The 13,956-nt window shown below is 36.6% G+C and overlaps 2 protein-coding genes across 9 annotated transcripts in view; one reads left to right on the forward strand and one right to left on the reverse strand.

Moving 5' to 3' along the window:
* The window catches only part of LOC118740293 (AT-rich binding protein-like), a 120,357-nt gene that overhangs the window by 66,866 nt on the left and 39,535 nt on the right, over window positions 1–13,956 (reverse strand). For 3 of the 8 annotated variants that reach the window (XM_036471767.1, XM_036471764.1, XM_036471760.1), the window contains exon 2: window positions 9,705–9,870. The exons of the other annotated variants lie outside the window; for them this stretch is intronic. The gene's annotated coding sequence lies outside the window, so the exon portion shown is untranslated. The remainder of the gene's footprint in view (window positions 1–9,704; window positions 9,871–13,956) is intronic. 8 annotated transcript variants of the gene reach the window in all.
* The window catches only part of LOC118740295, an 86,116-nt gene that overhangs the window by 23,023 nt on the left and 49,137 nt on the right, over window positions 1–13,956 (forward strand). The window lies entirely within an intron of this gene.

Below are 13,956 nucleotides of genomic sequence, written 5' to 3' on the forward strand. Positions count from 1 at the left end.
TAAACTATAATTAACTTAAATTCAACGCAAATTGGTTTTAATAATTGCAGAAACCAAATGTATTACATGCGCCCCACGCTTTTCATTACAATTTCATAGATTGTTTATAATGACTTTTACTAAAATTTCAAAATCAAAAGTTATCAAAACAAATTCTATGGGACTGAGAAATATTATTTTCTACTTTTTAGTCCATTTATAAAAGCGTTGTATATTAAAAAGTTTTTTTTATATTATTTATTTTCTACTTTTTAGTCCTGTCTGAATAAAATTTTGCAATAGATATTAAAATAATCCAACGATATTAATAGACAGGTGCACACACATGCATTTACATATGTATGTACATACAAACGAGCACCAATTAATTTTATTTGAAGAAATGGAGTGTCGTCTATTTCCGATGTAGCAAACGTAGTACATAGGGCGACATCTAAATGTCATCTACCTCGCCCTATTCACTACAGATGTCGCCATATGCACTATGCTTTTTTATAGGAACTTTTCAAAGCAAAGGTTTTATGGTGTCGGACACACAACATTGAAAGTTTCTGGACACACAACATTGCAAGTTGATAAAGGCGTTGTAAAAATGACTGACATCGTCAACAAAAAAAAAAAAAAGAATTGCCAAAAATCGGCGGTAAGTCCCAGCTACTTTAAGCTTGCAATTCACTATACTAAAATTGAATACTTCGAACTTTGTACGAAAGCTTGTCGCTTTTTTTTAATGTTGCACAAAGATTTAAACTTGGATTTATACAGTTTTTGTTAAGGACAAAATACATTCTTATAACGTCACTAGACATGAATAAAGGCGCGAGCTCGAAAGTTGACCGCGAAAAAAGGCGCATAAAACAAACTTCAGCGAAGAAAGACTCTTAACATAGTTGACGGCGAAGAAAGACGCGTTAAAATATTTGACGGCGAAGAAGGACGCGTTAAAATATTTGACGGCGAAGAAGGACGCGTAAACTTATTTTCGCGGTCAACTATGTTTGCGGTTGTAATAGTATGTACATTCCGTAAATACTTTTTGGCGAATAATGCTGAAGTGACAGTCCTTGGCCAAGTATAAATCTATGATTACGCGTCTTTCTTCGCCGAAGTTTTTGTTAAGAGCCTTTTTTCGTATAATTTTTTTATGCGTCTTTTTTCGCCGTCGAAACACTAGCGCGCCTTTATTCGTCTCTAGTGACGATAAATAAAATTAAAAAAATAAAATAAAATAAATAATAAAATCTTATCAATATTTGAGTGCCGTAAAGTTATTGGCCCGTAGTCATAGTCAAAATAAAGTCGACTTTAAAGTTAGTTGCAGCTTTTTTGACAGATATCCCATTGAAAATTATGTCAAAAAGCTGCAACTAACTTTAAAGTCGACTTTATTTTGACTATGACTACGGGCCATTATATTTGTCTTTTGTTTTAATTAACGAATATGTACTTTGTTTCTATATGAAACTGATATCAACATTTTGTTATAATAAAGTTTAGTATAGAAAATATTCTTTCAGAATTTGCATAGGAATGTAAAGCTGGTAGCAGACCTTAGCTGTATTATAATGGTTCGTTCAAGTAATTTTTAAAATTTTTCAAAACTTACAAAGGCAAATACGAAAGGCGAAAACAAAAAGAGAACAAAAAAATTTCACGCTGTGAATTTTCAGAGCCATATATTTTTAGTTTTCTTAAAAAAATTGTACTAAAAACTACTGCTGAGATGCTGGCCGACAGGAAGAACGCCCGAAAATTCTACCAGAGGGTTAGGCGACTTACGGAAGGTTTCAAGACCGGGGCGAACTCCTGTAAGAACAACAATGGCGACCTAGTGACCGATGTCCAGAATATACTTAAATTGTGGAGGGAACACTTTTATAACCTACTGAATGGTAGCAGCGCTGAAAGTAGTGAGGAAGACGAACCCGAGTCCCCAGTCGATGATGATGGAGTAGCTGTCCCACCGCCTGACTATGACGAGGTACGAATAGCGATTACGCGGCTGAAAAACAACAAAGCTGCTGGAGCTGACGGCCTGCCAGCCGAGCTATTCAAGTACGGCGGCGAGGAGCTGATGAGGTGCATGCATCAGCTCGTATGCAGAATATGGTCAGATGAACGCATGCCCGACGACTGGAATTTAAGTGTGCTCTGCCCAATCCACAAGAAAGGCGACCCCGCCATACGCGCCAACTACCGCGGAATTAGCCTTCTAAGCATAGGTTACAAGGTCTTATCGAGCGTATTGTGCGAAAGACTGAAGCCCACCGTCAACGAGCTGATTGGACCTTATCAGTGTGGCTTTAGGCCTGGAAAATCCACCATAGATCAGGTATTCACAATACGCCAAATCTTGGAAAAGACCCGCGAGAATAGGATCGACACACACCATCTATTTGTCGATTTCAAAGCCGCTTTCGACAGCACGAAGAGAAGTTGCCTTTATGCCGCGATGTCTGAATTTGGTATCCCCGCGAAACTAATACGGCTGTGTAAAATGACGTTGAGCAATACCACCAGCTCCGTCAGAATAGGGAAGGACCTCTCCGAGCCGTTTGATACCAAACGAGGTTTCAGGCAAGGGGACCCCCTTTCGTGTGATTTCTTTAATCTTATGTTGGAGAAGATAATAAGAGCCGCAGAACTGAACCGCTCAGGCACAATACTTTATAAGAGCGTACAATTGCTGGCGTATGCCGACGACATCGATATTATCGGTAAAAACAAGGGCTACGTCTGTTCTGCCTTCTCGGGATTGGATAGAGAAGCAAAGCGAATGGGTCTGGTGGTGAACGAGGACAAAACGAAGTATCTCCTGTCAGCACACAAACAGTCAGAGCATACGCGTCTTGGCACCCACGTCACTGTTGACAGTTACAAGTTTGAAAAAGTGGACGACTTCGTTTATTTGGGAACCAGCATTAACACCAATAATAATGTCAGCCTTGAAATCCAACGGAGAATCACTCTTGCCAACAAGTGCTACTTTGGGCTGAGTAGGCAATTGAGAAGTAAAGTCCTCTCTCGTCGTACAAAGATCACACTCTATAAGTCACTCATCATGCCTGTGCTGGTGTATGGCGCGGAAGCATGGACAATGAAAGCATCTGATGAGGCGGCTCTTGGAGTTTTCGAGAGAAAGATTCTGCGAAAGATTTACGGACCTTTACGCGTTGGTGATGGCGAATATCGCAGACGATTTAACGATGAGCTGTATGAGCTTTACAACGATATAGACATAGTGCAGCGAATTAAAATTCAGCGGCTCCACTGGCTTGGCCATGTCGTTCGGATGGACAGAAACGCTCCCGCTCTGAAAATATTCAACGCGGGCCGCGATGCTGGGAACAGAGGAAGAGGAAGGCCTCCTCTGCGTTGGAAAGACCAGGTGGAGAAGGACTTGGCTTCACTTGGCATTTTCAATTGGCGTCAGTTAGCACAGAAGAGAAATGACTGGCGTGCTGTTTTGGACTCGGCCAAAATCGCTTAGGCGGTTACAGCGCCAAATAAGAAGAAGAAGAAGAAAAACTACTGCGTAGTAGGAAAGTATACTGTAAACGAAGTCGTATCAATAAAGTACAATTGTACCAAAAATGCCAACACTGTGAGGGGCATGTAACTAGATGTTGCCTGTTGTTAGGCGCGCCTGCTATTATTTGGAGATATTTAGCGATCAAAATTAGCGATAGCGAATGCTGGAATCCGGCTGCTGGTCTAGCAAATATATCGACACGTGCGCCACCTATCGGCAACTTTGTTAGTGGAGTTATTCCCATTCATATAGTTAATATACGTTCTAAATATGAACCAAATCGGACTATAAATACTGGTTTTGCAAATATCTCGACTCCTGCGCCATCTATCGGATTAACTCATCTTTCGTATTGCATTGTCATCGGGAAATCAGTCAAAAATTTTTTGCAAGATTTGCCCTTAACAAACATACTTACGTACATACATACAGAGCAAGTTAAAAAGTGTTACTTTGTTAACATACAAAAAAAAAAAAACAAAAAAAAAGTTTTTTCTAACAGCGGTCACCCCTCGGCAGGCAATAGCAAACCTCCGAGAGTATTTCTGCCATGAAAACAGCTTCTCATAAAAAATACAATTACCGTTCGGAAACTGCGTAAAACTGTAGGTCCCTCCCCTTTGTGTGAGAGTATCAAAGCGCGCGCCACAAAACGGAGGAGAAGCTCGGCCAAACACTAACATATGTGTAAGCGCCAATCTATTATTATTATTTGTATAAAAGTTTTTGTAGTAATATTGGAAATGTTTAAGGTTAATTTTCCAAGTTTTTAAATGAACAAATCTTTCTGTTTTATGTTCAAACAGCTGAATTATCTGACGTGACGTTACCTGGCGTTAATAATAATAATAGATTGGCGCTTACACATATGTTAGTGCTTGGCTGAGCTTCTCCTGCGCCTTGATGTTGTCACACAAAGGGGCGATTGTATTTTTATGAGAAGCTGTTTTTCATGGCAGAAATACACTCGGAGTTTTGCCGTGGCCTGCCGAGGGGCGACCGCTGTTAAGAAAAAACCTTTTTTCTATATTTTTGCGATGTTGCTTTGACCCTTATCGAGAAACTTGGGAACGATTTAGTTAATTGTACAATGATTTTGGATTGTTGTATCCAAACGCATTACCTGAACCTAAAAGCTTTAACATATGCGTGTAGTCAAAGGATTGAACTTTAATTTAAAATAAAGGTTCCAAATTTCTAGTTCTAGTTTATTAATAAATTCGGTTTGAACCATGCATTTTTTTTGTAAATTTCGATGTGGGTTCTGCGCAAAGATACAGTGGATGGCGTAGCCGGAGCTATATGCACAATAAATGTTGTATACCTTTCACAGTAGTAGAGGGGCTTCCACCCTCTTCTCCGGCAACACAGAAAAGAGCTTGTGGCTCAACAATTCAACCATAAGCTGACATAGATGCGCCCATGGTTTCTATACTCGACAGCTCCGCATACCTTTGTGAATCCATTGCCATAGCGCGCTCTTACTCCGCTGCTATAATTGCAAATGCATCAGAATCCATAATTTTCCTCAAAATATGTAATTTTTCTATAAACAAGCACATGATGAGTGTTTTTTTAATTCCTCTCCACTTTGTTTTCCTTCATACAGCTGACTTCGAAAAACAACTGATAGCTGGCAATGCTGTACAGTTTGGTGACAGGTAATAAGATCAACGGAAATAAGGTCAATTGACTTTATTTCCCACCCTGGTGGTACATTATTACCTTTTTAAAAACGAAATAAAATCAATTGACGTTATTTCTCTTTCAAACATTAAATTTGCTTAGCTTCGCGGCGGCCCGCGTCAGCGCGCCACACCGCGGGCGTCGCGCTCGCGTTCCCAGCGCGACCGGCGCGCACACCACGTCACGCTACGCCGCGGCCCCCCCGGCCCCCCCTTCCCCTTCTCACAACGTGCTGTAACGCAGGTAGATTTATTTTTTGTATACGTTGAAATAAAATTTTTATATATTTTAAACATCGAGGGTTTATATTCAATAATACCCCCTATCTGCACACTTTTCACAAAGATGGGATTCTGATATAAAAATCCACCTAAGCTTTAACTGTCATCAGTGATATTAATGTTACCTTATATAACGACAGGTAATAAGTCCCAGATGGTTTCTAAAATCACAAATTAGTTTTTGTGCAAATTGCAGATAGAGGGTATTAATGAATTCAAGCCCTCGATATTTCACATTTTTATATTTGTTATTGGAAGCAGGGATGCAAACTTGGCTCAAACCGTGCCATTTGTTCCTATTTTACTTCAAATGGCACTTCATTTTTCAATTTGGCACAAAATGCCAAAATGGCACTTCTGTAATAAAAATAACATTTCAATACAATTTTGTGAAATCCTTTGCGTGCACTTCTTTTTCTCAACTAAAATTTTCTAATTTATAAAGGATTTTCGACTGGTTTATCTTATTTTATCATTGCACTTTTGTTTTGAAAATGTGGCTTTATTTTATTGCTAAATGTGAATGATTAAAAGGAATTACACCTTTTTTGGCACTTTTATTTTTCTATTTGGCACATTTTGGTACTTTTTTTATCCTCAATATGGCACCTCATAACTAAGGAGAGTTGGCAGCCCTGATTGGAAGATTTCTGCTGTGTTTTGAGGCAACAACTTGTCTGCAGTAAAAAAGCATATAATTTGTGTTTCAAAAGTGTGTGAAAACCAATCAATTAACTTATATGATCTCGGTTCCGATATTAATTAATAAATAATTGTTTATACCGGCATTTTGGCACATTGGCTCGTTGAATGTGCCATCTAATAAGTAGTGTCGTCGTTCTCCTTAGCTGCTTTTAAATGACTGCTGGCGGAGGCATAAATACAGTGTAAGAAAATTCTTTTTTTATAATTGTTTCCTTATAGAAAAGTTGGGTTCTTTTCCACCTTAGACATTCCGAATTCGTTCAAAATATGCTAATTTAAAACACAGAATTCTTTCAGTGCTGCTCCGGGGTTTTTGGACATGTACTGTTTCTTCAATTTAATAGTGTTCGCTTTATTTTTGTAGAAACGAAAAATGTTTTGCAAGTTATGGATCATTTCTCCACTCTTTCTTCAAATATTTCTCATATTCCAGCTGTGCGCAGGCGTTTAGTTTTTCGCATCGTGTTTTTACATATTCGTAATTTAAATTTTTTTTAATAGAATCACTTGGTGGTAGTTCATGATTGTGTGTGGATTAATATCACAACACTGAGGATTTGGCAAAAGCCTTTTTCTTCTATTAAAAAACAACACTTACGGGGCAATGTTTATTGTAAGAACAACATTTTTTTCTATGAATCGACATACTTTAAGCATTGTTGACGCTATTTCCATTTGAATGAGGAAATAGCGTCAATGACTTTATTTCCAAATTTTTGTTGACTTTATTTCGCTTTTGAAAAGGTAATAATGTCAATTGACTTTATTTCGCACCAGGGTGGGAAATAAAGTCAATTGACATTATTTCCATTGACCTTATTACCTGTCACCGTACAGTTTTCCGGATGGGTTGCAGCATGTCGATTTTTAGTTTTTCGTAACGCAGCTACGAATTACGAAAATTCGGGATCTAGAATAAGGGTGTACATTTAAAGAACTTTTCTATCTGAAGCAACAAGATAAAATCTTTATAGGAGCCGTTTGCTTATAGAGCGCTACTGCTATACATATAACAGAGAGTAGGTGACGTCGATAACGATGTTTAACTGGAGGTTAGTGTTAACCAGAGATAGCGACAACAACCCTTACGGCGGGTTTTTCAATGTCTGGTTATCACTACCCCCCAGTTAAACGTCTGTATCGACATTTTACCTCCGGTTTGTGTTAACCGGATATTGAACGGCCCTTAGTCAAATGTTGTCGTTTTACAGCGTGAAACTCTCTGCAGTGCGTTAAAGACATAAATTTAAAAGTGCTCTAGCAACGTTAAAAAAATTTAAATTTCCTATGCATTCGTCTTAAGAGCGTACATATGTACATATGTAAAGATATACATACATATCGTCGATGTTTTGACAAAACCGTCTATCTTACGGCACTCAAATTTTACAGGAGATCGAAAAAAACGGGTTTGAAGGCATTGCCTTGATAGGCAGTATTTTCTCTAGCTATTATTTTACAAATCTGCTGTTTTAATAACGATTTTACGATTGTTATGCATAATCTCGATGCCTGGAGTTCAAGGTTACCAAATCTCATTTTTGTCACAATGGTGATTTAGGCGGTTTTTTCAAAAATATCGACGATATGTATGTAGTTAACTTACATACATATGTTTCCACAGAATGCTATATACATATTCTTGCAATACTAGATATAAATACTACTTCTTTCAAAAGCAGGTACGATTTTCTTATATAAGTGTGTATAAATTTACAAATAATTTGCAAAAATCTCCAGATACAACCTAATGTATACTATGCACTTATGTTAGCTTTAAATTTTAACGTTTTCGGAGCTCATTATGTTTGTCTTCATCTTAAGCAGGGATCACTCGATTTGTACATTTTGGCACACGATCCAGAAAATGAAGGTCGCGCCATTCGCGGACCGCTAACCCTCTCTTCGTCCATTTGACAGCATCCACCCAATCGCTGACGTCATAATATACTTTTGTTTACATTCACTGTTGCCGACTTGATGCTTTTCGCACCAAATTTAGTGGGTATTCAAAACGCGAAAATTTTTGAGTTGTGTCCTTGGTGCGTTTTTGGTGCTTTTGTTTTTAGTTTGAAGACTTCAAATTAGAAAATCTTAAAAAAACGGAAGCAAAATGTATAGCAATCGTAAGTGAGCTAATGAATTTTACAAAAATTTAAACAAAATCAAGGCACATTGACAATCATAAGCGACAACGAAATATGTGCAGCACTTTCAATTATGCCATAAGAAATCGACCGTTGTGCAAGAAACATTGATTTTTATTAATTTGAATCGGCATCCTTACAATAAATTATGTATTCATATAAAGTCCATAAAATACACCAATAAAAATTTGGTGCTTTTCAAATTCAAAACTTGGCAATACTGCCTTTTGTTCGATGCTTCTTCTTTTTCTTGTCGAGTTCGTCTTGCTCTCTCATTCTGGTATATTTTGACGTCACGGCCAGTTGCTCTCAGCTCGATTGGCGCAATCTTGTATTCTATCATTCTTGATTTTGGCAGGTACAGAGTGGTGTTGTTCGGAAATTCTTTTATTGATCTGAATAGGAGAAACTCGGATATAACGGACTCTAGCTCCCCTAGTGACACTTCGCTGAATTTTGGTTCGTTAACCATTTCTTCTGAGGACGTTATTAAAGGAATTGGTGATCTTAAGCGATCTTCACAAAGCGATGTATATGGTTTCTTGGCCTTTCTGTTGAAAAACTGTCTATATCTAGCTGAGCCTCTTACTTTTATCTTCAATCATTCTCTGACCTCAGGAATATTTGTGGACTACTGGAAACAAAGGTCTGTAACCCCTATCTTTAAAAATGGGTATGAAAATGATACCCGCAACCACGGACCGATATCAAAGATATCTTCAGTCTCCCAATTATTTGAGATTGTTGTAAACTGTAAGCATCGTTTCTACAAACCAGCATGGTTTCGTCGCCAATCGCTCAACAGTCACAAAACTGGCTATTTTCAGTGATTACTGCCTATCTGCTTTTGAAAACAAGGCTCAGGTGGATACCATCTACACTGAATTTTCGACAAAATATCACATCGTTTACTCCTGCTGAAGTTGATCTCTTTTGAATGTTAGTCAACCTTTTTGTATTTAACTGATAGGCGCTGCTTTGAAGGACCGTTGTCTTTGATTCCAAACTTGCATTCAATAGTCATGTCGATTACATTCTTTCGCGCTCGTACTCGATGTAACCTTCTTACAATTCTCGTTGCCAACTAATCAATCTTCCCACACTGGATAACAGAAGATTAATTTTAGCCTGCACGCTTGTCGTTAACATCATAATAGGCTCAATTGACTGTCCTTTTCTTCTAGAAAAGATTGCATTTAATATTCCCTCTAGAATCCCCTGCCATTGGGATTTCTTTAAAATAGGTTTCTCTAGAAGCAGTTATGGTGCCAACGTTCCGATTTCTAGAACCTGTGCTGAACTTACCTTAGTCTCCAATGCTTTAGATATCGATTTCACTCAATCAAGCCCTACCTTAGTCACACATCTGCGAACATTTTTCTCTACGCCACACCACTAGTGATTTATGTAATCTTAGCTCTTTTGAACTTAATGTATTTAACATTTGTTATTTTTGACGTATTAGTAGCACTTATTAGTGTTAGCTGAGTAGTCTGTAAGAATAATTTGTATTCCAAGACTGAAATAAAAAATAAATTAAAAAAAAATAAAAATAAATTTAAAAAAAAGAAAACTGAATTAAGAATTTAAAAATAAAAAATAAAAATTCGTCAACACTGGTAGATATTATTTATTTTTACGAATATTTCTGCACCGAAATTAATTTTGGTGGCTCTTAAAAACACCTAAATTGCACCTAACTCCTGAATAATATCTACCAGTGTTCGACGAAATTTAGTGGGTGGGTCAGCTAGAGTGACGTCACACCCTGGTGATTGTTTAAATAACAAGTAAGAAAGTCTAAGTTCGGGCGGAGCCGAACATTAAATACCCGGTGCAAATATTAAATAAATGTTTTTTCACCTTTCCGAAACCTACCGCTAGATGGTTAGCCGGGGTGTATCAATTTTGAGTAAATTAGCGTCCTTAAATTTCGAAATATTGCAGTTTCAAGCATTTCAGAAATTTACCGTTATATAAAAAGCGGCCGTAATTTTAGTCCGATTTCAATAATTTTCAACGTTTTGCTTTTATGTGGCAAGCACAATAAAAATACCGAGTTTGGTACTAATTGGTTGAACGGTTACCGATATATATATATGTGATCATAAGTGGGCGGTGCCACGCCCATTTTCCGAAATTTTATCATAAGCGTATTTCTTGGTAAAGGATTGTTGCAAGCATCAATTTTGAATAAATTAGGTTTAATATTTACTGATTTATCGAAGATTTCGTATTACTCCATTTGGTATCCCGTACCAAGGCCAATAACTGTGCCAAGTTTGGAAGAAATCGGTGCAGCGGTTGCCAAGATATACACATGTAACCATAAGTGGGCGTGGCTACGCCCATTTTTCAAAAATTTATAATATTCTTATTTTTCGTCTAAAAATTATTGTAAATATCAATTTTGTTTGAATAATCTTCAGTAGTTACTAAAATATCGCAGTTTTCGTATTTCTGAAAATTACCGTTATATGGGAGGTAGGCGTGGTTATTGTCCGATTTTTCCCATTTTCAATACCATCCGTCCGTACACGTACCAAGGTTAGTTAAGATATATTAATTTTTACTCGAGTTATCGTGTGCACAGACGGACGGACAGACGGACGGACGGACAGACAGTCACCGCTTAATTGATTTCTCTTTTCATCCTGATCATTTATGTATACATTTGTCTATATCTATCTCGATTCGTTTTGCCTTTTACAAACAACCGTTATGTGAACAAAGTTATAATACCCTTGTGCACAAGTGCACTCGGGTATAAAAAAGCGCAATATCTTTAAAGAAAATCGCCCAAAATCGCGAACTTTTTTGTATGTATATAAAATTCATGAAATCGACATAACAAATTTTTGTATTTTAACAATGACATCTTGTTGGTGGTTGTTGGTGTAAAACCAAAAAAGAATATAATACCTTCAGGGTAATAATAAATAACACCAATAACTTATAACAAAAAATTTTACGTACATATCTTATACGAGAATTTAAATAAGCCTTCTTAAGTGAAGCTATTCTAAGAGGTCTACCCAAGAAGGGATGAAAAAAGTGCTTCCTTGCATGTCTTCTAGAAGGGTTTATTCATTTACAATTACAAATGAATTTCAATAAACATTTTCGCTGCATTTCTCTATTCATTCTGAACGTTTGGAATAAACTTTTTTGTGTTATTCTTTAGAACGTTCCTGATGAACGTATATTTTAAACGCATTCTGTTTATTCTGGCTGTGAAATAGGATCATCTGGAATGTATAAAGAAACGTAGGCTATAAGTTGCAATAACACATATTTGATATAAACCTTAAGCAAATACTTCAAAGATGTATGATTTTTGTAAATTATAGAAGCAACTTTAAAAGAACTCACCAAAAAGGCCTTCTGAAGTACTTATAGGACGTAGCCCTTCTGGAAGGCGTTCTATGGGTAGCGATAGAAGAAGCCCTTCAATTTGTACCACTCCATACAAAAAAAGAAAGGAGAAAAGAATGTAAAGTGGAAGGCCTGTTGACTCTCAGGAAGGCCTTTCGGAAGGCCTTTTAACTCCTGCAATTATCTACTGGGATACTTTTAAAACATATTTGTATTTACACATTTTGCAATAGGACTGCGCAATTAATAACTACATTATAACTCATATAGGTTGATTAACCGCCCAATTCTGTGTTTTCTTGATAAATTTTTTGTAAAGAAATTTTATCAAGATTTTTATCAAATAAAAGCTCCCTTCGCATTCTGTGTCAATATTTATAAAACAAAAAGCTGTATTTGTCAATGTTATTGTGGCTTGTTAACATTTTATTTTTAATATTTTTATTGAGCTTTGTACGATTTCCACACGAGTGGAACTGATTTCATTGTCACTTATGAAAAATATGAATTTGAAAGCAAACAAGCTTTTGACTGCCGTAGCCGAGTAGGTAAAGATGTCGACTATAATTCCGTGTGTCGCAGGTTCAAATGCCGGCACATGGAGTATTTAGTTGTTAGAAACAAGTTTATTAATATACAAAATTTATACATTTCACATGAAATTTCAATTTGTCAATAGCTTTTTCAAATCTTGATAATTTACATATATGTAATACTCCTATATTGGCAGTAAGAGCTAGTACCGTCCGAAAAAACTACAGTACAGATATATCAATAAACACGTACGAAAGAAAAGGAACACATATACAAAAACGGCACTCAAGTACACATTACATTGACAAAAACGGTACTAGATTATCTCGCTTTGATTTCGGAATGCTTACACATTGAGAAGTTAGCTTACTGCCAATATAGAAGTATTACATATATGATAATTTATCAAGAAAAGAGCTTTTGATTTCTGTGCTAGAAAAATTGACAAATTATAAAGATTTTCAATTCATCAAGTGCACAGAATCGGGCTGTAAAAATAAAGTACAAAGCTATTATAATGCGAGATGATTTACATATACATCGCGCGACAAAAGATAGCACATCAACATTTTTACCAGTTTTGACTACTTTTCTTTTGCTTTTTTACCACATTCCACAAACTTATCATCCCAATTCCAAACAATTTGCCGGACTTTGTAGACAAAAGCGCATACCCTGAGGAAGAAGTTGTTTGCCAGCAGGACGGAGGTCCACAGGATTTTGAAAATATTCGACACTGTCGGCTGCTCGAGCAAAATTTTCACGTAATGCAGTGGCCAGCACTAATCTCAGACATCAATGCCATCGAAAAATTGAGCGCTGTGGTCAAGAGGATTAGTATAGCACAAGCGATCTCAGAGTAACATGCAAGAGCTTTGGAGGCGAGTAAAATTATAATGTATCACCCCATTATAATTTTACTCGCCTCCAAGCGAAATCAGACGTATGTTACTGTAAGGAATAAAAGGTCGTACATGCACTCGGTTTTGAGCGCCAGTGTAATGTTAATTTTTTTTCCTAAAACCAGTGTGAAATGAACTTTTTGAACAGATATTTTTGCTCTTCTTGCGTCAGGGAATCAATTTTCATAGCCGAAAAAATCAAAAAATCGATTTAATTTTTTTTTTAAGTTCATTCCTCGCTGTTCTTAAGTCAAAAAAAAATAAAAATCCAAACACTTTTCTTTTAAAGGTCGGTATTGATGTCAAGGTAATTTTTTTCATTTTATCAGACCTTTAAAATTACTTTCAATAAAGAAATATTTTTGATTTTTTGTCTTTTTTTAACTTAAAAACAGCTTGTAACAAACTTTTTAAAAACAATTTAAAATGAAGTGCTTTTTCGATTCTTGCGACAAAGGAAATGAAGTCCTTGATGTGAGATCAGCAAAAGTATCGGTTTAAAACTTTTTAAAGACTTCATTGCATACTGTTCGTGTTAAAGGCTAACACGAGCTAATTTTTCCTGAACTCCCCATCTGAAAAGCTTTAAAACACCTTTACATTTATTTTGCTATCTCTTATCGTTTGATTTTGTCCCTTTATTTCAAAAATAGAACACTGTGCGGCGTATGCACGGCCCAACGTACAGGATGATTAATTTATTACTTGAAAAAATTAATCCAGTTTATACGGAATATCTTCATATCCAAAAGTACCGATACGAGTAGCAAAACCAATTTCATAGTTTTATTTGT

This window comes from Rhagoletis pomonella, unplaced genomic scaffold (genome assembly GCF_013731165.1).
Source record: "Rhagoletis pomonella isolate Grant_MI unplaced genomic scaffold, Rhpom_1.0 Rhpom_scaffold_00006, whole genome shotgun sequence".
Lineage (NCBI taxonomy): Eukaryota > Metazoa > Arthropoda > Insecta > Diptera > Tephritidae > Rhagoletis > Rhagoletis pomonella.